The sequence below is a fragment of the Cololabis saira genome, chromosome 17 (assembly GCF_033807715.1).
Source record: "Cololabis saira isolate AMF1-May2022 chromosome 17, fColSai1.1, whole genome shotgun sequence".
Classification (NCBI taxonomy): domain Eukaryota; kingdom Metazoa; phylum Chordata; class Actinopteri; order Beloniformes; family Belonidae; genus Cololabis; species Cololabis saira.
The window spans coordinates 37,105,926-37,133,166 of NC_084603.1; positions in this window are offsets into that span (position 1 = coordinate 37,105,926).

The following is a 27,241-nucleotide window of genomic DNA, read 5'->3' on the forward strand; positions in this document are numbered from 1 at the left end:
AAAAATGATTCCATAATTTAATGAGAATTAAATTTGTTCCCCCCTATCGGCGGGCGTGGTTGCTCCAACTATCTCAGCATAACCAATCAGCATTCCTTGTGTCTATCTGATCAAACCAAATCAAACAGACGCCCAAATTTTATTCTCTCAAGAAAAAAGAGGCAGGGAAACCGAGGAACAATGCTTTTACCAGTGGTGGTGCCGTGGTTAACACTGTGGCCCACATCTGGAAAGTCACTGTTTAAATCAGGCCAAAAACATACATTTTAGCTTAATTAGTGGCTCTAAACTGAATTGTTATTCTAAAGAAAAGGTTTTAAGTTTGTTTGTTTTTGTTTTACAGGGAATGTCAGATCATTGGCAAAGCAAACACACAGCAGAAACACTGGGAATGCCCAATGCCTTCCTGAGACTTGGCCGCAGGAACGGATTTCCAGCTCCAGTGTCTCGCTAGCCGGCTGGCAGAGAAAAGCAATGGCCTGTGCTTCCTTGTCCTCCCACTATTATATTTACCAGCTAAGTAGATTGTTATTGAGAATAACGGCCGTATAGCAAGAACCATCTTCCACAGTCAGTTCTCCCAACGCTGGGTATTTTAAAGTTTAGGTTGGACTCTGATCTTTACGCTTCAGGAATTATTAAGTAGATCCGAGGAAGGATGAGGAAGATGTTTTTGTCAATGACTATGGCTCATATTTGTCATTTTCAACTGTAGTGATTCTTATTTTCATGCTCAGCTTGCATCCTCTACATTACTAATTTAAAATGTAGCCACAGTCATGGTAATCCCTCCCTGACAGGGATAAAGATGCCAATTTCCATGTAAAAAGGCCTTCATTACAACATTAGGTCTCTGGTGGTGTAAATGTGAAGTTCCACATGGCTAATAACAGCCCGAATCTCCTCAGGACCCTGATCTTTTATTCAAGTCAGCCCTCGTGCAGTCCAACAAACTTCATTTATATTGCATGTCGTAGTCAGCAGAATGGAGAGATGAATTAGCATACAGAGTCGCGGACACAGTGATTACAGGCTGACAGGCGACTTACACGCCCCCTGCAAAGGGCCGAACATGTCTTCATTTTATTCTTTTTTTCTCCCTCTGTCCTTTTATAGCCCCAAGCAGCTGATACAAGGCTTTCTCACGGAGCAGAACACAGGAGAGACGAGGCGAGGAGTGCTTTAATAATGAACGGATGACATTGGTGACGGTGGAACGGAGTGCAGAGCGAAGGAAAGCTGGGAAGGAAGAAAAGCTGTGATTAAAGGAGCTACGTGGAGTATTTCAGCATCAATTAACCAATACCAAATGCCTGTTGAGACGTCAACGCCGCTAATGTGGTGGGACCTTCACGTCTTGCTGACGACTGGGTCTGATTTTTCTGTGAAATGTGATTGCTGCCGCTGTTTGGATTACTTTCTCCCACATGAGCATGCATGGGACAGAGAAATAAATACGACCGCCTGAGAAATGAGTTCATGTTGCACATGTGGTTAAACTAGCCTAAGAGGCGGAGGGTTTTTGCTAACTGACCTATCCGCAGAGGAGGATCTAGGGAGTGGCTACTTGGGCTCAAGCCCCGAATGTTTTTGCAAAAGCCCCGGATCTGGAAAAAAAAAAAAAAATCGTCTGGTCTAAATTTTCAATTCAATTCAATTTTATTTATATAGCGTCTAATACAACAGAGTTGTCTCTAGACGCTTTACAGAGACCCATACCCAGAACGTGACCCCCGAGCAGTTATTACATAAACAATGGCAGGTAAAAACTCCCCTAGTGGGAGAAAAACCTTAAGCCAAACAGTGGCAAGGAAAAACTCCCCTTTAGGAGGGAAGAAACCTGGACCAGGACCAGGCTCATCAGGGGGGACCCTCCTGCCGAGGGCCAGACTAAATGTTCAATTCGGGCGCAGGCGCGGCGCAAACACCGCGGCAGGTGCCGTCTCGCGGTGGAGAAGCGGTCTGCTCTGGGTGCAAAACGCAGACCGAGCCGCTGTTCTGTCAATTTCTGCTGCTTTGTCGAAAAATGCTACCACCACATAAACCGATAGCGCCTATCTGTCGATTTTTACTACCCTACCAAAAGATGCTACCTAATGGTTTTCTACCTTTTTGTAAACCACCTCCTTGTCTCTTGCCAGGCCGTCATTGTAAATAAGAATGTTCTTAATGACCTGCCTGGTTAAATAAAGGCGAATGACTGAATGAATACCAAATAAAGCGATAGAATTGTTTTTTTTCCCTCTTTATCGTATAATGTTCACAAAGTGTAATGCAATTCATGTCATGGGTGGTGTATTTTGAAGGATCAAATACTCAACATCCCATATTATCAATTTTAAATCAATATTTCAGGGGTAGCATTATTTGATAGTCCAGTAACATCCTATCAAATAATTTTCCCGTCACTTAATGCATTCAGGGCACGGGAAGCATCTAAAATGATCTCTGCTGGCCTGATACTGTGCCACAAAATATCTAAAATGATCTAAATATCTTAAAATATCTTAGGGATTTTGAGGATGTTTCTCGCCGTCAGCCGCAGCGTGGACTGAAGGGATGCCAAAAATGATAGGCGTGGCAATCGACTGTGCGCAGAACCACAAAGTAGCAGACCTCGACGGGTAGCATGGATCGACAGAACACCAGCTTTCCCATTCATTGTGTATGTGCTAATCCCCCCCACCTGGGAGCTAAGCCCCGGATCTCCTGACATCCTAGATCCGCCCCTGCCTATCCGCCTTTACATTTATGACTCAAATGATCAGCACAGATGATTGCTTCATAGATTTAAAAATGTTAAGGACCTTACAGGTCAAGTTATTACTTATTAGACCTTACTTCAACCTCAAGATGGCTTAAAGCAAAATCTGCATTTGACACACTGCACTGTCCAAGGATGTACATGCAAACGCACAATCTGTGCAGTTCCACAGCTGCGGTTGAGGAGGAAGAGGGTACGTGTGCTGGAGTGAATGTGTGCAGAGTTGCTGGCAGCAGAGAGGAGATGTGGCTGTTTTCAACCCTTTTAACCCTTTTAACCCTGTGTCCCGAGGTTAAGTGTCTTTTACAACGCTTGGTTTCTTGCTCTGTGATTCTCCCACGTTCTCTTCCACCATTACTTACGGGTAGAGCTCTAAACGGACAAGTACCAGTTTGTAAAGGACCTTTTGCAGCCTCACGTCCTCAGCAGGTCCCTGAGGTCAAGTGAGCAGGGTCTGCTTGTTGCAGGGCCGTGCGGTCGGGGGGGGAAAGGGGAGGCAGAGTAAAAAAATAAATAATTATAACATCAAATATATATTAATATTTGTCCACTGATCTTTATGTATGTAATTTCAAACATTTTTTATAGTCAAAATCGCTGAATTTGCCTATTTCCTGTTCAAATACGGGGCTGAAACGTGAGGTGAGGCAGCAGCGAGCCGAGCCTCTGATTGATCAATCCATCACAAACTGGGTTGATACGTGTGATTGGCGCGGCTGGTTGCCGTATCTCTGCATGTCGCCAATATAAAGTTTGCAGATACGTTTAGTTGACCTGATTTTCCACAGTCTGGCTAATGTCTTTAACCATTAAAGGAGTATGAGGCTCCTTTTAAGAAATTACACTCATCAGCGCCACCTTTCGCCACTACGCCAGTCGGGGGTACTGCAGCCAACAGTGAAGCCGGCACAGGAGAACGGGGAGAACGTGCATGCAGCGTCATGTGACGTCACATCCGCAGAACAGTGCGGGAAATTCCGGTCACCATTGCAGCACATTTTGCAGCACACAGTCTGTTCAAGGCAAAGGAGAGATACACTAGAGGGCTCATTCTTTTTGGTTTGGAACGCTTCATCTGACATTATTACTAGAAAACTTAAAATGTATACAAATTATTTTCATAAATCCTGCTTCAATCCTGCCTCATGCTCCTTTAAAGTTTAATGTTTGTTAGTGACATATTTAGTTTTGCTGATGGGAAATAAAACCGCAGTGAAAAAGGCCCAGGGTGAGGCAGACAATACTCTGCCTCACCTGAAGGGGGCGAACGTGAGTCAACGGGTACAAAAACACTTTTAATTTCAATCTTATAAAAAAGAGATTAGACTAAGAAAAATACAATAGAATATTTAAAAACAAAATTTTGGCCTCAAATAAAATATTATTTATTTTTCTTTTCATGCTTTTTGTTGAGCAATCTGTAAATTGATTAAAGTATCAGAATTAAACGTTTTAAAAACAACTGAATATTTCACTAAAGGTCAAAATTTAAATCTGTGGTTTTGTACACCAGTCTATACTCTCATTTATGTTGTATGAATTATAGAAATGCGACGGCCAACACATGGAGGGTGTAGAGCAAATGCACATTTTTCTTACCTTTACGTATCTGTAATATGTACCGTGTGTTAGGGATGGGCGGTATGGACTAAAAAATGTATCACGATAATTTCTGGCATTTATCCCGATAACGATAAAAATGACGATAAAAAAAATACCAATTCAACTCCACCTTTTTCTTTCTTTCTTTCTTTCTTTCTTTCTTTCTTTCTTTCTTTCTTTCTTTCTTTCTTTCTTTCTTTCTTTCTTTCTTTCTTTCTTTCTTTCTTTCTTTCTTTCTTTCTTTCTTGCTTATATCTTTCTTTCTTTCTTTCTTTCTCATATCTTTCTTCCTTCCTTCCTTCCTCCCTTCCTTCCTTCCTTCCTTCCTTCCTTCCTTCCTTCCTTCCTTCCTTCCTTCCTTCCTTCCTTCCTTCCTTCCTTCCTTCCTTCCTTCCTTCCTTCCTTCCATAAATCAGCTTTACACAAAAACGTCATCAACGGGAATTTATCGTTTTTACCGTGAGATACAAATTCTTACCGTGGGGAATTTTTTTGACGGTTTATCGTGAACGGTAAAATATCGCCCATTCCTACCGTGTGTGCCCGAGTGTTTTTTTGTGAAGAATGCTGATGAGATATGAAATAACCAGTAGCTAATTGAATAAGCTACCCTTTTTGGTTTATATATTTGTAAATGTGACACTAAAGGAGTCAGTGCCTCACCAACCATGAACCTCACTGGCTTGTTGTGAAGGAAACGTGACTGAAAACTAAACCCCTTCCTCTCAGCCTGAGCTCTGCTGACTCGGTGAACTCTTCTAAAAATCAGCCAAAAACGTGTCTTTTTCAACTTCTTTTCACTTAGTTTCATTTGTTTTTATGTATCCTGTGTTTCTCTGTGTTTTACTGTGAAGCACTTTGTGATTTTGATCTTGAAAGCTGCTATATGAATCAAAGTTTACTTGACGTACTTCCAGAAGTCTCTTGCTCTCTGTGATGAAGTCCACAGAAACTCTGAGAGCGGCTGTCGTCGGTGTCGGTGCATCAGGTTCCTGTGAAAGCCATGACCCGGCAGTCACAAGCGAGCTCAGGACGGGAGTCCAAAGGGACTTTGAGCGGTTTCGTGACATAAACCAGGCACGAAACAGACAGAATGCACAAAGAAGAAGAAAGAAGAAACTTCAAAATGAAAAGGGATATACAGGACTGTCTCAGAAAATTAGAATATTGTGATAAAGTTCTTTATTTTCTGTAATGCAATTACAAAAACAAAAATGTCATACATTCTGGATTCATTACAAATTAACTGAAATATTGCAAGCCTTTTATTATTTTAATATTGCTGATTATGGCTTACTGTTGAGATAGAATATTTGAGTTTTCTTAAGCTATAAACCATGATCAGAAATATTAAAATAATAAAAGGCTTGCAATATTTCAGTTGATTTGCAATGAATCCAGAATGTATGACATTTTTGCATTACAGAAAATAAAGGACTTTATCAAAATATTCTAATTTTCTGAGACAGTCCTGTAAAGCTAAGACAGAAAATGTTTAAACAAAAAAGGGGTCAATAAACAAAAATGATAAAGAAAGCAGCAAGATTCATGCAAAACCGAAAGACGTGGTCAGATCTAAACCAAGGGAATGGCATCCTCGTTGTAATCCACCCTACTTTCTAAGTTTTCTTTTCTTTTTCTGCATGTGTCCACATCTGGATCACTGAGGAGAAAAACTTGTGGATGAAAAATTAAGGGATTTGGTAGAAGAATTTGACAGTGTGTGTGTGTGTGTGTGTGTCGCTTCAATTCCAGGGAAATGCGCATGTGTGTGTGTATTTGTGTGAGTGTGTGTGTGTGTGTCTGTGTGTGGAGACGGAGCGGGGGGTTGTAATATATTCAGGACAGGCCTGGCCAACCACTGCTATCAAAGGGACCTGCCTGACGAACTGTAATAACTGGAAAATTATTTTGATAGCCTGAAACAATCTTGGATATCACAGAACTTTATTAAAATAATATCAAATCAAATTAGCCTGTATCCCCATAATGAATTAAGTAACAGGTTACGCCGATATTAATCTCCTGGCTGGCTCGCAGGCATGACGGCTCCAGCATTTAATCAGGCTGCCGCTCTCTCTCTCTCTCCCCCCGTCTCCACGGGAGGGTCTTTTAACACACACACATCCAGGAGAAATCCTCGACAGGCCAGCAGCCCCGTAGCTAAGCAGTGGTTAAGCGAGGAAGGCTTCAAAAGGCGCCCTCGCTCTCTCTCTTCCCTTCTAAATAAGGATGATGATTTTGCCCCATTTCCCCCCTCTCCCTCCCTCCACCCGGACTTCGTCACTCACCCCCCGGTGAGGTTGTTCAAGAGCAGAGGAATCAGTGTTTCTAATGTGCGTATGCCTATGTGTGTGTTGGTTGAGGGCAAATTCGGCTGGGGATGTGAGGGAGCCGGGTCTCGGGAGAGTTGTGATTAGCAGCTGACCCACAGGGAGAGAAATTTGAACCTTTCCCTCACACCTCCTCTTCCTTTCCCCTTTCCCTATCTCTGTCTCTCTGTCTCTCTGTCTCTCTGTCTCTCTCTTACACACACACACACACACACACACACACACACACACACACACACACACACACACACACACACACACACACACACACACACACACACACACACAGCATCACAACCATCATGCCAGACTAATATACATCTAGAGCCACATCCTAACCTTCATGTTTGATGTGACACAAAAGACAGTCCTCTTTTCCGCCATCATTGACCCTTAAGACTTAATGCAAGTAAAACAACAACCTGCGGATCACAATGGTTGACGGTTTCTGTAGCCACAAAACTGGACAAGTTACCGTCAGTCTGTGACGCACGTCGGTGCTGAGGTGGGACAGAGAAGCTCTCATCATCACGCAGCCGTCGTCTCGCATCTCTGTAGGTGGTACTTCCTCGTCGCGGCACGTGCTCCTCCTCTAGTTCAGAACCAACGTTAAAAAGTTAAATCCATTATTTTAGTTTGCCATTACTTGGGTCAGAAGTCAAAAAGGTGACAAGATCTGTCTGATCTCTGTGCTGAAAACATCACAAATGTGTGATGTTGTCTTCTCTTGGCACAAATTTGACCTGCTAAGCCCAAACACTTTAAGCATACTATTATCATAAAAGAATTCAAATTGTTAGTAAAGAAACATCTCTTGAATAGATACATATAAAGCTTATTTAATTTATATATATATATATATATATATATATATATATATATATATATATATATATATATATATATATATATATATATATATATATATATATATATATATATATATATATATATATATATATATATACCCCTCCTTGAACCGCCACCTTACTGTGGTGGAGGGGTTTGTGTGCCCGAGTGATCCTAGGAGCTATGTTGTCGGGGGCACTTATGCCCCTGGTAGGGTCTCCCATGGCAAACAGGTCCTGGGTGACGGGCCAGACTAAGAGCGGTTCACAAAGCCTATCATGAGGAGGAAGAAATCGAGGACCATCCCGTCGCCCGGATCAGCATCACCGGGGTCCCTCCCTGGAGCCAGGCCTGGGGTTGGGGCTCGCTGGCGAGCGCCTGGTGGCCGGGTCTTTGCCCGTGGGACCCGGCCGGGCTCAGCCCGAAATGGGCCCGCCTTTCCGTAGGCCCACCACCCACAGGAAGGACCGTGAGAGGCTGGTGCAATGTGGGCTGGGTAGCAGTCGTGGCGGGGTGCCTCAACGACCCAATCCCTGGACTAAAACCCTCGCAGTGGGGACATGGAATGTCACCTCGCTGGGGGGGAAGGAGCCGGAGCTTGTGCGTGAGGTTGAGAGATACCGGCTAGAGATAGTCGGGCTCACCTCCACACATAGCTTGGGCTCTGGAACCCAGCTCCTTGAAGGGGGCTGGACCCTCCACTACTCTGGAGTTGCCCAGGGTGAGAGGCGGCGGGCTGGTGGGGGCTTGTTTATAGCCCCCCAGCTCAGTCGCCATGTGTTGGAGTTCACCCCGGTGAACAAGAGGGTCGCTTCCCTGCGCCTTCGGGTCGGGAAAAGGTCTCTCACTGTTGTTTGTGCCTACGGGCCGAACGGCAGTGTGGAATACCCGGCCTTCTTGGAGTCCCTGGGAGGAGTACTTGATAGTGCTCCAACTGGGGACTCCATTGTTCTACTGGGGGACTTCAACGCTCACGTGGGCAACGACAGTGATACCTGGAGAGGCGTGATTGGGAGGAACGGCCTCCCCGATCTGAACCCGAGCGGTGATTTGTTGTTGGACTTCTGGGCTAGTCACGGTTTGTCCATAACGAAGACCATGTTCAGGCATAAGGGTGTCCATCGGTGCACGTGGCACCAGGACACCCTAGGCCGGAGGTCAATGATCGACTTTGTTGTCGTTTCATCTGACCTTCGGCCGCATGTCTTGGACACTCGGGTGAAGAGAGGGGCTGAGCTGTCAACTGATCACCACCTGGTGGTGAGTTGGATGCGCTGGCGGAGGAGGAAGTTAGTCATACCGGGCAGACCCAAACGGATTGTGAGGGTCTGTTGGGAACGTCTGGCCGAGCCCTCTGTCAGGGACGTCTTCAACTCCCACCTCCGAGAGAATTTCTCTCAGATCCCGGGGGAGGCGGGGGACATTGAGTCAGAGTGGACCATGTTCTCTGCCTCCATTGTCAACGCGGCGGCTCGAAGTTGTGGTCGCAGGGTCTCCGGTGCCTGTCGTGGCGGCAATCCTAGAACCAGGTGGTGGACACCGGAAGTACAGGATGCCGTCAGACTGAAGAAGGAGTCCTACCGGGCTATGTTGGCCAGTGGGACTCCTGACGCAGTAGATGGGTACCGGCAGGCCAAGCGAGCCGCGGCTCGGGCAGTCTTGGAGGCAAAAACCCGGGTCTGGGAGGAGTTCGGGGAGGCCATGGAGGAAGACTTTCGGTCGGCCTTGAGGAAATTCTTGCGGACTGTTTAGCGCTTCAGAAGGGGGAAGCAGTACTCTGCTGGCACCATTTATGGTGCGGGTGGGGAGCTGTTGACCTCGACTGGGGACATCGTCGGACGGTGGAAGGAATACTTCGAGGATCTCCTTAACCCGACTGACATGCCTTCCACTGAGGAAGCAGAGAGTGTGGAATCGGGGATGTGCTCATCCTGCTTGGGTCTTCTCCACTCATGAACAAGACTCCTCCCCCACCCCTCTCTTTTTATTGTTTTTTTTTTTTTTTACATTTTTATTAGGGCTGGGACTTTATCGCGTTAATTACGATTAAATAATAACGGGAAAAATAACTCGACAAAAAAAAATAATGCATTTATTGGCAATTTACTTTTGCACTCCAAACAGTGCGGAAAGTTTGTCATTGCACGAGTTCCCGGTATAAGTTATCCGTAATACTGATGCACAGTACTCAACACGAGAAACACCAATGGAAACCGATGGGAAGTCGTTGCTGGGTTTGATGGGCAAGAAAGAATTTGCCTCTATCACCGGAGCTCTTCCAGCCTCCGCTAGCACCTCAATGCCTCGGCAAAATGCCAGGGTCTCGAAAAAGCATGAATATAGCTACCTTGAATTTAAGTTTGTGCCTTGTGGAAAATGCAATCATATTCATATTGCACTTTATGTTAACACTCAGTTAACAAAATAAACACAATTTTGTTGTTTAAGCTCATTTATGTGTCAATTCAATGATTCAGTCATATACCAAAATCCATTTCAATTGAAAAATGTTGCTTCTCGTGTCAAATATTGATATGCGATTAATTGCGATTAATTAATTACAAACCCTCTAATTAATTAGATAAATTTTTTTAATCGAGCCCCACCACTAATTTTTATACTTTTATATTTGTTTTGGATGTGGGGAGAATGAGCAGGTGTGATGACCTGCAAAGTGGTGAGAGAAACCGTCCACCAGCACCTCTGAAGCCCTTCAAAGGTTTTCCCCATCAAAAGTGAGTTTTTGCTGTCAATGTACAAAAAAAAAAAAACATGAACCAGCAAATGCTGGAACAAGTCTGATCCACGGCAACTCCAGTTCCCAACCTACAGGACTAAAAAGATAGTCTGCTTATGCCTCGGTTCCAAGCAGGGAGGACGTCGGCAGAGCTCTCATAGATCCGGAACCCGGCTGGATTCGTGTAGTGGCTCAGCAGTAGAGTAAATCGGGAGTGGTTTCAGGTAGTCTTAACTCAAGCGTTGGGTTTACAAATGCTTAACAGGCGTTAAATAACATGAAAGAGGTTATGATATCCTTTTAAGTGACTAAAAAACACACAGACACACAAAGTGCAAACTAAGTCAACAGAAAAAGGCTCATGCTGGTTTCTTGAATAAACATCAGCTCTGAAGGCACAGTGGCAAAGAAGTTTGTCCCCTCATTAGGAACGAGCTAAAATTCATCAACTTGCTCCTCTCAGAGTCACCACAACTACATTTCAGCCTCTGGAGTCAATCGTTCATGTATTTATATCAATTCATCGATGCTGCACACAGAAACGTCAGGTTGAAATGTAAAGCATGCTTCGGTTTGCCTTAATTCTCTTCTTACTTTTTCGTGTTACTATTTTTTTCTTTAACCATGCCATTACTTAATTAACAAAAATGAAGCCATAAAAAAACTCACAAAAAAACAACCTTGATCTGGGCAATACAAAGAACCCCCTTACTGCACCCAAGGATTTAGGAGCGAATGAATAACTCCTGATGAAGTGATCAGCAGCTGCTGTCAGACCTCTATTAAAGCTGACTTTTTGGCTGTCTGATGGTCTGGAGTGAGTGAACACAATGCCAAGAGGGAAAGATACAAGCAGTAGTTTTGAAGAAGTAATCACTGCTGCACATTAAGGTTATAAAATCATTCCCAAATAATTTAAATTACAGTTTTCCACAGTGAGAAAGATTTTTTAGAAGTGGAAAACATTCAAAACAACTCCAAACACTCCCAGGAGTGGATGTCCACCAGATTTACTCAAAACTCAGACTGTACAATTTTCAGGGAAATGCCAAAATAGTGAAAGTCCATGACAGCACAATTAGAAATAGATTGTTTGGAAGAGTTGCCAGGAGAAAACCTTTCCTCTCTGAGTTGTATGGCTTTAATGCAGCAGAAATACCTTATACCACCTGTCAAGCAAACCAGCAAAGTGCTGATGATTAGGGCTTGCTTTCTCAGCAGCTTTCCACTAGTACCTACTCAGCCCGACTCGACTCGCCTCGCCTCGGTTTTGCGCTTTTCCACTAGGGGTCTAACCGTGCAGAGTAAATACTTTTCTGTAACTATTCTACCGAGGGTCTAAGCTGCTGAGTCAGCTGTATCTGACGTCATCACACTACAAGCCACCGATTGGTCGGGGGGTTGGAGTCAGACGTCTGAGTCAGGAGGAGGAAATCAGAGAAAGAGCGATTCGCGGCTTCTTGTTCATTTTATTCAACCAGCAATGGCAGCAAAAGTCTGTTTCATGATCCAACTCTGAGGTGCAGATGTTCATAAACCTGGTGCTGAGGAGAGAATTAAAAAGGGATCTAGACGGGCGATAAGGAACGACCAGTTCTACCAAGAGCTCTGTCTCTTCATAGCTGCTCACGGCTCCAGCTGACTTTTCAGCTGCGCAGAGGCAAACAAAATTTAAAAAAAAAGCGTCAACGCTTGAATCTTCTCTCACTCTCATTTTTTAACTTGATATCAAACACAAGCCACAGACCCAGCAGCACATCTATCATCTCCTCCAGGTTCTACATTTTTAGTATTGTTGTCTTCTTCGTTTAGATACACAATCAAATACGTCACAGCAGCTTCACTCCAACCTCCTACTTCTCATCTGGGTATTGAAAAGAAACGAGGGCACGGCGAGTCGAGTCGGGCTGAGTAGGTACTAGTGTAAAAGCGCCAATGGAAACAACCCTGAACTCCTCTGTGAGGACATCTGTCTGAGGGGTGAAGCTCGGTCCAAACCGGGTCAATACAGGACGATGATCTGAAGCACAGCAGCAAATCTACAGCCTGCAAACCTCATGAGAGCCCAAACCTCCATCCAGCAGAGATACCGTGGTGGGACTTTGAGAGAGCTGCGTGTATGTGAACGCCCAAAACAACGAACTGAAAAAAATGCAGGATTAAAACTTCTGCACATGACTGAGTAGTCTGCAGGTCTTCGTGATGAAGATCAGTCCTCTTTTTTATTTTATTTATCTGACGCAGTATCCATAATTCTCATCTATTCTTCTGAACGTTTTCCAGGACTGTTCGTGAGGAGGTGAAAGGGAGAGCCACAGTGCTTTCTTCTCCCCCGCTTGGCTGATATTACTACGGCTTCTCACTTATCTGTCCCCCGCCTGCTGCCTTTCTTCTGAACCCCCCCCCGCCTCCTCCTTCTTGTTGTGTGGCCCAGTGGACTGCGCCACACAGCCCACCTCAGGGTGAGAGGGATGGCGAGGGACACTAAATCTTTTGATGCAGCCGTTTGTGGCGATAGCATCTGAACTCGCTGCGCCTTTGCCAGGCAGCGCTGACAGATGTAGCAGGACCCTTCCATAGCTTCCAGCTATTGGATATCTGTTACCGCTTACCCTCCTTGTGTACGTGTCTGTGTGTGTGTTCGTGTGTGTGTGTGCTCATATGTCAACGGCAGGTCCCCACAAATATAGAAAAAGCAAAGAAACTTGCATGTGTGTAACTGTAGCTGTGTGAAGATTTGTTCACGAAGACATTTGTGTGGTACCTTTGCATGAATAGATGGACTAGACGCACACACACACACACACACACACACACACACACACACACACACACACACACACACACACACACACACACACACACACACACACACACACACACACACACACACACACACACACACACACACACACACACAAAGAAAAGAAAAACAAAGCCAAGTCACCCAAATTGTGATATTTATATCTCATGAACTCATCTTCCTATTAGAGTCCTAGCACTTACAGAAGCAGCAGTGAAACATGAAGCGCTTTATCTTGCCATCCAGCTCCATTCATTCCTGCACATTAGAGCTTGTTTGTCCTTGAACTCCTGCACTTTGCAAACACACACATACACACAGAACTCAAATTGAAGCAGATTCATTTTTTTATTGTCTCGGAGAGTGACACGTTTAGTCTGGAACGAGTGCTAAAGCAAGCAACAACAATGTCGTAGCACCATGATTCTCTGCACCTGACAAGTGACAAGGTGACGAGTCTCAACAAGGGCCCAGGGCCCCTCATATCAGCCAATACGTAATGAAACACAGACAGACACTATATGTTAAGAAAACAATGCAGATGATTAGGAGCAAAGCAGGTGGATGACCGTTTATTAGCATGGCTTTGTTTTTGAAAGGGTTTGTGCACGTGCGTGCAACTGACAATAACAGTCTTCAAATATGTGTGTGTGTGTGTGTGTGTGTGTGTGTGTGTGTGTGTGTGTGTGTGTGTGTGTGTGTGTGTGTGTTTATGTGTCTGCTTCCTCCACTGGGAGCTTGAGTCTGTGCCATCTGGTAGTTCAGGAGGATGAGGAGGATGAAGAGTCTGGAGATAGTTCCTCTGGCCTCTTTGTTCTCTCTCCTCCGTCCCTCTCGGCGGCCCAGAAAGCCTCATGTAGAAGTTGTTCAGTATCCCCCAAAAGGGCCTTTGTTCATCCATGTCCTGTCCGACTCCACTTTCACACATTTGACCTTCAGTAGTGTAGGGAATATTTGTGTTTTGTACTCATTCAGAGCTTTGACTTTAGTAATGAGCAACTCCCAAAACACCAGTGACTGAGTCCTGAGTCCAGTTCACCAACCTGGACAAATCGTAGCTCCCGGTTTTGATCCATGAAGATCAAGTAGAAATCACAGGAGGACCTCTTCTGATCTGGAGTCTGATTAACATGGAGCATATGTAATTGGTTTACTGCCAGACACAGGGCTGGATCTTACATGGGTTAGGGCAAACTTCAGCAGAGACAAACATCACCTGTACAAGAACTGGATAAACCCTTCTGTGATGCCACTCGAAGGTTTCGGAAGAGTGGTTCTGAAGCCTGATGGTGATACTTGTAGCTGCTGACATCTTGGTGGGAGCTGATCTTCCTCAATCCCTGGATGATCCCGGCAGACCTTCATTGCCAAAAACCCTATTATTCTGACGTCTCTAGATGGACAGACGTTGTTGTGGTACTGACATCTAATCACCCCTCGCTCTGTGTGTTGCCAAGATGGACCAAACCGACATCATTGAAGATCCCTAGGAGCTTTTAGGTGGGCATTTCACTTCACTGGTGGAATAGTGTGGTTCTGGCAGACTGAAGATGGTAACCAGTCAACAGTCACACTAGTGGCAACGCGGCTTCGCCCTTCCCCGGGGAGGGCGCTGCAAGCGCTGTTTGTGGGTTGATCTGGATAGGCCAAAGGACGAAGCTCATGTTGGAGCAGGCAGCCGGCACTAACTGTGTTTCAACTTAATGCAGCAGTCATTTGTGCTGTCGTTGTCTGATTACCAGGTGTAACCTGGGCCGGCAAAGGGATGGCTGGTCCAAGTGGAGCTCTCCAAGACCTTGTTTCAGCTCTGGCAGCACTCGTTTCGGTTTGCCGTTTTGGTGACCACATTTGAAATGAGGATTATTGGACAGATTTGATGAAGTAATATCAATTTGTATCATAGGTTAACATAACCTGAGCAAGTTGAGCTAAAATAGCTAGCCTATGTTGACTGATCTACAGCAGACATGTTCCAGGTGACTTCCCAGACCTGCTCGCTCAGAACGCCGCACAATAAAAACTATTGGTGACATCACACGGGGTTTGTCTAATTCTTATACAGTCTATGGGTCTGGGCAGGGGGACGCTTTTTGTTTCGATGGTTTTGCTTTCCACTGTCGTCACTTACCTCAAAGTCTCAGTTATATACTGTATGTGTGTGTATTTAGGAACCCACCTACCTACTTGCTGACTCTAATGGCGCTTTTACACTAGTACCTACTCGAATTTCCTCACCTCGGTTTTGCACTTTTCCACTAGGGGTGGAGGCGTGCTGAGTAGATACTTTTTCTGTAACTATTCTGCCAAGGTTCTAAGTGGACTGAGTCGGGCTGCATCTGACGTCATCACATTACACGCCACCGATTGGTCAGGCGGTTGGCCAATCAGATGTCTGAGTCAGGATGTGATATCATTTCAAGAGTGACTTGCGGCTTCTTGTTCATTTTTGGCAGCGCAGAAATCTGTTCCGTGGTCAAATTTTAGGTGGAGACCTTCTTAAAACCTGGTGGCTGAGGAGAATATCCAGACAGAGCTAGATGGGGCCACGAGGAATACAAAAATATACCAGGAGCTTTCTCAGTCCATGTCTGCTCAAGGCTACAAACGGCCTTTCAGCAGTGCCGAGACAAACTGAAAAAATTAAAAAGCGATTATTGTGCGGTGAAGGACCACAATAGCCGGAGTGGGTCTTCTTTGTTTGTGTTGCACAATCGAGTACGTCACAGCAGCTTTGCTACAACCTTCCTACTTCTGATCTTGGTATTGAAAAGAAACAAGGACAAGGCAAGTTGAGGCGTGGCGAGTCGAGTCGGGCTAAGTAGGTACTAGTGTAAAAGCGCCATCACAGAACATCTCAGGACTCTCCTGCCGTAGACATGGAGGTCACAGTTTATTTCTCCCTTTGGAGTATTATGTGGGCTCCAGCAACTTGAGCTCGCTTTGAATTGCAAAGGCAAGATCTTGATACTTTAACCATGAGCACCAGTATTTTTACACTGAGACTTAATTTTTCCATCAGTTATTCTGTCAGTGCTGTGGGGGGTTAGAAATGCTATTTAGACTTTGGTAAAATTTTCAATATTTTTAATTTATTATTTTTTGATCATTTACCTAACTACTCATTGAAGAGGATGTATAATCTGTTGAATTGTTGAAGAAAAGGCAGTGAGATATATCTATGGACAAGTGTTGCCGCACTGCAACGACAATATTCAGGACAAACCATATCCGTTCTCACTGTAAGGTAGAATCACAGAAAAGAAAAATACTCTTCCGTTATTACCCGTGTTAGGGGTGTTATTTGTGAGGTGTGAGGAGTGCCAAATCATTGTTGGCCAGGAAAAAAAATCATCACAGTTTTGGTTTTGGTTATTTTTGTCCTTTCTGGGTTTTCCATTAACTGCTCTTCTGAGTTTACAGCAAGACAAGAGAAATGTGTTAAAAGTCCGAACAAAAACGGATCTCTTCAAAGAGAAGCAGAAATTTGGGCAATTTCAACTCGTGATGCCTTTGAATTGGAGTATATCCACTTTGGTTAAGTCCATTACATCCACACGCGTAAATATCGGCTGTGCCCATACGCCATCAGGGGCCCATGAAGGAGGGAGGGAAAAAAAGGTTTTGTGAATGGAAGAGCCCAATCACTTTAATAGGCTACCTGTTGGTCATGTTAACTGCATGATGACTCGTGACGTGAGTTTTCAGCAAGAAAAACAAATAAACAAAAGAAAATAGATGACAAAGATAACCTAGCATCATGTTTTGCTAGCCTAAACAAAAAAGCGGCGCACAAAAGAGAAAAGACAAAAAGAGCAGAGGTGAACGAGTTACGAGTTACTCCGTTACATTTACTTGAGTAAATTTGGGGAAATTTTGTACTTTTAGGAGTAGTTTTGAATCACTATACTTTTTACTTTTACTTGAGTAGATTTGTGAAGAAGAAACTGTTCCTCTTACTCCGCTACATTAGGCTACGTTGAGCTGTTACTTTTCTTTTATCCCTTTTATCCACGTACGCGTCAATCTCATGACATCACTGAATAATTATTTGGGAAAAATGTTTGTTTTTGCATGTTTTGTCACATTTACACAGACTCAAACACACACACAGTTTCTATGAGTTCATGTTTGTTCTAGTTCTGCCTGGTTAAAAAAGAAAAGTACAAAGGCTTGACATTTTGTGGTACTTGTGCTTAATTAGGGCCCGAGCACTGAAAGTGCGAGGACCCTATTGTATCTGTGATGTTTATTATTATTATTATTATTATTATTATTCTCGCCGTAAATAAATTGCCTTTTTGGAGGCCTTAAAATGCTCCAAAACTCACCAAATTTTGCACACGCTTCCAGAGTCGCGTAAAATTACGTATTTTATGGGCGACAGGCATGGGTCCACAAGAATGGGCTCTATAGCGCCACCTATTTTATGTTTTTTGACGAGCCCCACAATATGGTTTGACTTACAGCAATGACCTTTATGTGTGTATTATATTAGACAAAGAGCTACAAAAAAGTCTTTTGGACCCATGGTCTAAGTTACACAGGAAGTCCGGCATTTTGAACAGAAAATGTCATTTTTCATGAATTCTGATCATTTCTAGGCCTCGTACTTTAACGAACTCCTCCTAGAGATTTTATCGAATTGGCTCACAACTTGGTTTGTACAATCTAGACACATGGCCGACGCTAAATTGCGAAGCTTTTAAGTTTCTGCCAGAGGGCTTGACCGTAGTGATCCGGCGAAGTTTGAGGTCATTTTTAAGCTTCGCCATCAAACATCAATTGGCTGTAATTCAGCAATACATGATTTGATGTGGTCGAAAACGTATGTGCATGATTGTAGGCTGAGCCTGAACCCATCTATGGTGGAATATTCAGGATCGGTTGTAGCGCCACCTGTTGGCACCAGGAATTGTCATGTCTTGTAGTATGCATCTGTGCTCCAAACGAGATCAGTTTATTGATCTCAAAGTTGGTCAGATAATAGGTAAGGCATTGACGATGACTGACAGAGAAAACTGTAAGTTTGTGTCAAAGGGCGTCGCTGTCAGAGGTTGTCAAATTTCGGTGTCTCGCCATGAACATAAAAGTTGTTGTAACTTAAACATAATTGGTCAGAATGAACCCAAATTCAATACATTTAATCGGGCTTGCATTCTGAACAAGTGGATATGACAATCTTGGATGAACTCCATAGCGCCACCTTTTGGTCAGGTATACATTTTTCATCAAATTATGTGCTTTAGTTGCTGTTTGGTTTATCCAATCTTAATGCGATTGACACATTTGATTGGCAGTAGGTTCCTTGTTGACTGTGTCGCGTATCGTGGTTATTTCTTGAAAGGAATTGGCATTTTTATGTCACTCTGTATTTCTGGAAAAATATTAATTAAAAATCAAAGATTTTGTGTAAGGAAAATCAAATGACAGTTTCAGATAGCTTACAACAGGAGTAAAAAATCATACACTGTAACATATTGTGTTTGAAAAACTTGGTCACTCTAAAAATTAAAAAAATGAACTAATAACGTAAAAAGCTATGTCTTTGTCAATAAATGTCATAGACATATGGGACTTCATCAGTATATTGTTTACTGTATTTTGAAAATGTCCTGTGATTTTGATAAACCTAATCATTAGACGTGATTTTAAATGAATATTTATGTGTGATCAGTCTCAGTCAGATCCAGCAGGACTGCTGCCGCTGAGAAAACTGCTGCAGCAGCACTGGGAGGGGAGGGGTTGAGCTCCCGCGGGGGGAAGGTGGGGGGATGAGTGCAGTTTGGAATGTGCGCGCAGCTCTTCGGGGGAGGGGGGGTGGGGCGCGGCCGCCATCTTGGACCGGGCGCCGATCGATGCGGCCGCCATCTTGGACAGGGCATTATTTGCGTCTTAGTGCATCATTTCTACTGAGCAAGGTTTCTCCCGGACTACAATCATTCATAACTCCCAGACTCTTTACCCGATTTCCACACAGTTTGGTTTGTACAAACGGCAGAGATGTAGTTATGATACAGGATGCTGTCACACGTTAAAAATACGTACATTTATTCTGAAAGACTTTGTATTATGCTCTTTTACAAAGACATATGGTTTTTGTATAAATTGTATAAGGAAATAAGTTTGATTGTTTATTTGAATTTATTTTAAGAGGAGAGGGGTGTGTTGTTGTATTTATATATATATATATATATATATATATATATATATATATATATATATATATATATATATTTATTTATTTATTTAGTTGAGAGTGAGAGTGACCTCATGCAAATATCTGAGATTAATTCCAATATCTGCTCAACAAACCACTTGCTCAGAAGTTGTTGTCTGTGTTTTGAAATATGTATACACTGTTGACATCCCACTTGCATTGGTTGTAGCTGTCTTGCCTGTCTCACTCACTGTTTTTTTTTTGTTTGAGTCATTTTTCTTTCTTTTCTATTATTATCATAGCCTGTAATTCCTGTATATAATCGAATTGAATCAATGTATTTTACAATTAGCTGTGATGTACAATAATTGTCATTAAAACCGATAATATTCCTATTTGTTTTAATTGAAATGAGAGAAAAACATTTAATTTTATTAAAATAGAACAATAATATTTATAGCTTATAGGCTATAAAAATAATGTTCATTAAAGCAGTATATAAATACCATGTTATAGCTATATGTTTCTGGTTATTTTCATATAAAAGTACGTTTTTCAATGTTTATAATTATTCACAAGTATGCAGTGTTATAACTACATCTCTGACGTTCATAACAAACTAAACTGTTAGAAAATCTTTAAAGGGGGACCTATTATGAAAAACACGTGTTTTCTTGTTTTAACATATTTAAAGTGGTCTCCCCTCAGCCTGCCAACACAGAAAAGATGAAATCCCATGAAAATCTGCAGGGTCTGCTCGCCCCCACCCTTACAGAGTCCCCCAGTGTCACGTGGTTTCTGTGAGCCGTTAAGATTGGTGCATTTTCTTTACGTCACCAAAATGCACGGTCTCCTCCGCTGCTGAAACCACGCCCACCACCAGCTCTGCCGCTCGAGCTGCAGCCATTATTACAAGCAGGGGCTGTTTCCACAGCGAGGGAGAGTTAAAATGAGGTTTTGCCTCGACAAGGCGGTGCCGAGAGGGAGAGAGAAAAAAAAGGCGCTGGAGGAAGACACGGCCAAATGTCAAAAATTGGTTGATTTATTCAGCCCCCTCCACAGCAAAGATGCGTCCGCACGTAAGTTGCAGTTCACTTTCAGGCTACACAGTGTAAATATGCAGCCTATAAACCCTGGCCGTTAAATAAGAATAAGGATTGAGATTTTAAAATTATTGATTTATAAGACACTTTATTATAATCAGTACTCGAGTTGAGGGGGGATGAGGGGGATTTCCCCCCTGAAATAAAAACGGTCCAAATCATCCCCCCTGTAAAACTGCCATCCCCCCTTTCCATCCCTTATGTCATTTCATCAATGAATGTGGTTTTACTGCTATTTCAACATTTAGAGTCATCACCAGACAAATAACACCAGAAAAATAACTTATTTGACAATTTTCACCTGTTTCAAGTAAATGTTCACTTGAAATAAGTAGAAAAATCTGCCAATGGGACAAGATTTATCTTCTCATTACAAGCAAAACAATCTTGTTCCACATGCAGATTTTTCTACTTATTACAAGTGAAAATCTACTTGAAACAGGTGAAAATTGTTGTTTTTTCCAGTGATGAGTCTTGTTTTAAGTGTAATGAGATTTTTTTACTAAAATGAGACATTTTAACTAGAAATAAGACAAATATTCTTGTTAAGATTGTGAGTTTTTGCAGTGATCCATTTTACTTATCCTGTGAAGGACAGAGTCATATTGATAAGTTCAGAAAAGTGTTTTTTATTGTTGTGTTTTGATGTATTTGATGTAAGCCCAGTGGATATTTAAAGCTTACAGAAGGCTGCATTTAACTGCTGCTATGTCATTCCTGCTGTATTTCTGCAGGTGTTTTGGTCACTGCTATTATTTGTAATATATTATATTATTTGTAATCAGCACAATTATCTGTCCCCATATGATCAAATCCACCATCCCCCCTGATTTTTTTTTTTTACAACTCGAGTACTGATTTTAATTATTTACTGATTTTGAAATGATTTATTTGGGCAACAAATGGGATAGCCTATAATCATTCAATTAGTATGTATATGAATACAAGGCCAAATCAAGTGAGACAAAGGCTACACTATCTTCCTGTATGAACTATACGTGTATGAAAAAACACTGTAAGCATATTGGCTGTTCAAAGGTGGTGATGGTGATGACACCAGTCCTGCTGTTGCTTCAGGTATTAACGTTTTACTACCTCCTCTCGAAACACTGAGCCAGGCCTGGTGAAAAATTTGATATTTAATGGTTTGCATTAATGGGTGGGACCTAATGGCTCAACAGCGCACCCTAGAAAACTTTGTGCCTCAAGCCCCACAATACGGTTTGACGTACATGCACCAAAATCGGTACACACCTGTATAATGTCACAACTTAAAGAAAAGTCTCTTGGCGCCATGGCCGAAACCGAACAGGAAGTCGGCCATTTTGAACATTTTGAATTAATCGTGTAATTTTGGCGCAATTTATGCCATTTCTTCGGTCATTAATACGGCCCGAACGTAACGTGCACCCAGGTGTGTTATACATCAAAACGTGCGTCTCCATCCTCCGACACCACGCATTACTTTTCTCTTTCAAAAGCGTTACCGTGGCGATGCTAGACGGCAAAAAGTGCGCCCACCCTTCATCTGATTGGTTCAGACAGAAAAAACTTTGCGCCTCAAGCCCCATAATACGGTTTGACGTACATGAACAAAAATCGGTATCGTAACCTGTATCATGTCGCAACTTAAAGAAAAGCCAGGCCTGTCGATACATTTGATATTTCATGGTTTGCATTAATGGGCGTGGCCTAACGGCTCAACAGCGCCCACTAGAATACTTTTCTCTGCCATAACTTTTGAAAGGTTTGACATAAAGAGTCGTGGGTGGTGTCATCGGACTCGGTATTGAGTCCTTGACCATAATTGGCGAAAATTAGCCCCGCCCCTTCTTCTGATTGGTTGTCCCGATTTTCTGCTATAACTTTTGAATGGTTTGACATAGAGAGTCGTGGGTGGTGTCATCAGATTCTGTATGGAGTCCTTGACCTTCATTGGCCTGAATTAGCCCCGCCCCTTCTTCTGATTGGTTGTCCCTTTTTTCTGCTATAACTTTTGAATGGTTTGAAATAGGAAGTCGTGGGTGGTGTCATTTCTGATATGCTTATGGGGGCGGTGGCCGTGAGTGCGAGGGCCCGTTCATCGCTGCTTGCAGCTTTAATTTATTTTTTTATTCTGTTATTTTATTAAAGTACTTGAATTTACTTTAAGCTTATTTAAATTTAAGCTATTTTTAATTTTTTTATTAATTTTAATATATTTTATTATTTTATTGATTTAATTTGCCTGAAGATGATTATTTTGTACTTTTGTCTGTTTGAATAGTTGTGTTAAAAAAATAAATCAGACGTTACTCAACAGTTACTCAGTACTTGAGTAGTTTTTTTCACCAAGTACTTTTTTACTTTTACTCAAGTAATGATTTGGATGACTACTTTTTACTTCTACTTGAGTCATATTATTCTGAAGTAACAGTACTTTTACTTGAGTACAGTTTTTGGCTACTCTACCCACCTCTGAAAAAGAGCCAGGATGATGTTAAAAGGAAAAATGTCAAATTTATATATGTTTTTCACTGCAACCGAGGAAAAACCCAGCATCCCACCGAAGGATATCTTGCCAGCTACCTCCATGAATGAAACAGCATTGACCCGACGGCCGGGGGGGCCAGGAGGAGTGGCTAGTCACACCGTTACCCTGCCTGGTGACAATAGCAGTTCTCTATAGTGGCTGTGCATGTGTGTATGCATGCGGGGTGCACTTTTGTTTAGGGCAGGGGTGGGGGCACAAAAAAATATTTGCACAGGGCCTATCACCATGATGTTACGCCGATCAGTTGAGATTTTTATTTGAGAAAGGTTGTTGTGTCTGTGAACTTACATCAAAACCTCCTCACACGGACAAAAAAAGAGAGAAAGAAACGTCGGGTCCAGTTCATCATCTTTCCACCTCAAACTGCGCTTCCTGCCCCGTGTTTCACCGAGGCGCCATAACACACACAATAGGCTAATGAGATTTAAACATACGGGCCTGGCCGGCTGCCAAATAACTCCCAGCGTAGAGGAAATAATCCTTCAGCATTTTTTTCTTTACTTTTTCTTTTGAAATAATTTTTTTACATCCACCCATATTTGTCATTTCCAACCCGATTTAATGGAGGAAGATCCATGCATATGTAAGTGACAGAGCTGGGAGCCCATTACTGGCATCCAGTGGAGAGGCCCTCTCCAGGCTTGGATTACTGACCATTAGGGCTCATCTGCACCCTCTCCAGGCAATTATTTGCTGACATCACCCCCCAACTCCTGGCAGACAAACCCTCCTTTACCGCCGTGTCACCCACCACCTCGTCTCTCAACACTTTTAACTATTTCACATCTAGAAGTCACATCCAGGATATTCACAGTTTCATGACTGCCTGACTGTTGACTTCCGCGTGCATGTTTAAATCAGCTCATCTGTTCCCAGTGTGAGTGTTGTGGGGGTGGATGGTGACGCGATGATGAGGATATTGATGATGATTAGGTTGAGTCAGGAGAAAATAGCTCCCGGTGTGTGTGCGCACACCTGTAATTAATGTTGTCACCCCGGGTTCTGCTTCCTCTGTAATGAAGTCACAATATGAAAAACGAAAAAAGAAATAATAGTGTTGCAGCAAGGAGACAGGGAGCAGGCGGATTTCCATTTTGATTGTAACAACATACAATATGTTTTGGCATGCGTATACGATGTGTGGGGGAGTGAAAAAGAGAACAAGGATTAATATTGTTTTGGCTTTTTCATCGATTTATTTGTATTTGAATATAACAGAAAAAGTCAGACTGAAAATAGAAAAAGGAGGAAAAAAAATGAGCAAAAACTTGTTTGAGAGTTGTCTCACATATATGTGTGTGTGATTATGAGAGAAAGAGAGAGACAGAGAGAGAGGAACCAGGTGAAGGCTTTGAGCAAGTGCTGAGCTTCGACCTGGTTAGTGTTCCAGCCAAAGTAACCTAAAGGCTAGTTAAGATCCACATGACACTGGCCCAACTCCAACAGCTGTGATTTAACCCCCTCATGCACACACCCCACCCCCACCCCTCACCTTCACACACACACTCACACACACACTCATATACAAATACACATCACATAGGGGCAAAAAGGAAGAAAACCGTGGCTGAGTTGTGAAATTTGCACACAGGAGCATGTGTTAAGAGTTTGGTTGCACACTTGCACGTTGGCACGGCCAAGTCTGCAGGGAAATCTGTTGCTATTTTCTATTTCTGGGAACCAGAATTATGTGCAACATATACAGCGCTGTGCAAAAGCTCTTAGGCATCCCTTGTTTCATTGTTTTATTTAAAGTTTTGAGTTTTGATAACCACTGAAACAGTAAATACCCGTAAAATATCAGCGGCAGGCTCATTAAACAGCCACTGGTTATTCATTTTATTAGTGGTAATTGATTAATTGGTTTGTTTCCATTTCATAATAACTGGTGTCCGCTGTAGGAAACGCTTCATCAGACAACCTGAGGATGATATGTGCTGCACACATAAGAAAACCCACAATGTTCAGAACAAAAAGACTCTACCAGCAGAAGTCAGCGTTTACCGCAACCTCCATCAGAACCAAGCACAGATTTTACTCTCAATTAGGAGACCCTCTCATACAGATGTTTGCAGTCGTTCCAGTCTACTTCGGTTTAGGAGAGTCAGGTTTCTGCACCTTCTCTTTGTTTCTTTAAGAGACTGGAAAATAAATAATTGTCACAATGCGCATGACGTCACAGATGCAACTTCACAGCGGGTTACGCCCACTGAGTGGCAGAAAAACTGAGTGGAGCGTAAACGTTCAGTTTGAGCACTCAAAAATATCTAAAATGGGAAAGAGCTGTTGTGCGATCAACTTTACTCATAGATTTACCAAGAAATCTGAGTTATCGTTTTACAGACTGCTGAAAAATAAGCTTAAGAGAAACAAATGGATCACTGCAATTCACAGAAACAACTGGATTCCAGTCACTGAAACGTGGATTTGTGGTTCCCATTTTGTATCAGGTAATGTTGGATTTTTGGGTAGCTAACGTTAAACGGTCAAATCACAAAGTTCGGTGTCCTCATCACTTTAATTTCTACAACAAATCCTGCCTTGAAGTCGGACCAAGCGTCCAGATTTTTGTAAGCCTTCAAGCTTTGCTTCGTGTATTTCCCCGGCGTAGAAATTAAGTACATATAAATATCAGGAAACTCGATTCGTGGCCAAATATTATTGTCCATGGACCACTGGTTCTTGGGGTAACTGTACAGGTCACTGTCAAGTCCAACTGCCTTTAATTTAATCCGATAATCAGCTGTTATCCCGTCTTCTCCACTAGTTGCAGCCATTTTTGCCACTCAGTGCGAGTAAGGGGGCTGGTCCAATGGGACAGTGACGTCAATGCATACCCTCTATTAGAATAAAAAGACTGGGGCTGACAAAGATTTCTGCACAGTACTGTCCTTTCTGTATTTGTATTTCTAAAGTAATTGTGTCATATAAATTGGTGACTGATCACATGGGCGGGGGTCCGCCTGAGCGGGAGGCCGTGCCTGCGTAGCGCCTGTCGCTGTCTCTGCTTCTTGTTTGCTGTCAGTAATCACTCTTGAAATGGCTGAAATCAATGGAGCAGAGTCAGCTTATTCTTCCTTTAGCCTGGGTTCCAGCTACCCTCTGGATTAGACCCGCAGCGACCCACTATCACCTCCTGCCTTTGTGCACCCTTTCCAAGCAGCCCATTCTGAGGGCCAGAGTGCGTGATCTCCTCCATACTCAGTTTGACGCAGAGGTGCAGATTTATTAGGACAGAGTAATTTAAAGCGTGTAGGGGGAGTGTATTGTGGTTGATGGATTAATTAAGTGCACATGGCATGCAGGGGATCTAGTGTTTTTTCCTCGTGCTGGGTATCTCAGTGGCAAATGATGGGTAGATGATATGGTAAAGTGTCTCAGGTTTCAGTGTAACTTAAATTGAGACCGTAAGGCAGCACAAGGTAAAGCAAGTGACCTTTTTCACGAGTGGGGTACTTGATGGACGATGTGAGATCAGTAAGAATCAGTAAGTCTTCAGTTATGGTCCTGTTTCTCAGCATACATGAATACCAAAATAACTAACAATCCAAGGACAGTTATACCTTAGCATAAGCCCTGCTGGCAGATCAGAAAAGTCATTGATAAAATCCTTAATACACTTTGGTGGAGGTTTACCGGCACGCAAAGTCAAGGGAGAGAAAGGTCCATCTCCATTAACTGCAGCTCAAAGCTTCTGTAAAGATCTGATTCAATCTGCTGACGGATAATCTTAGATTAAAAAACAGACGCCAATCCTGTGCCTCCACCAGTGGTCTGAGGGAAAGTAAAATATTTAGAGACTGGAGGAAGAAGTTCAGAAAATAGGACACGCTTACCATTAGGAAGCAAAGTTTCAGTCCAATTTAGAGGGAGATGAAGAAGTCACTGACAAGAAATGTCTTGTTAGCTACCAGCACCACACAAAGGTTTCATTCCTCGTTATCTGAAGAGGGTCCGCGTGGTGGGGCCGAAGGTTTCCGGCCCGTGAGATGAATGCTGCAGCATTAGATCTGAGTGTAGTGATGGAAGAGCAGGCTTAATCCAATGATGCTGAGATCTGAGATAACAGTAGAAGTCTTGGGAACTGTGAGATTCATCATAAGGAAAGTGATGACCCAACCAGCCAGATAACTACAGCTACGTCTCCATCTGCACCAGTACCAGGGTTTTTTTATTAACCCTTTAAAAACGCAGGACAGCTGCACTGGGGATGGAGCTACCTCCAGGTGGGGTGGGAGTGGTTGTGAGGATCGGTTTGGTGATCAAACATGAGTACAGCTGTGGCACCAGGACCATAATGAACAGGAAAACATGACATTACAAACAACAAGTAAAGCTGCCATGATAAAGAGTAGTCCAC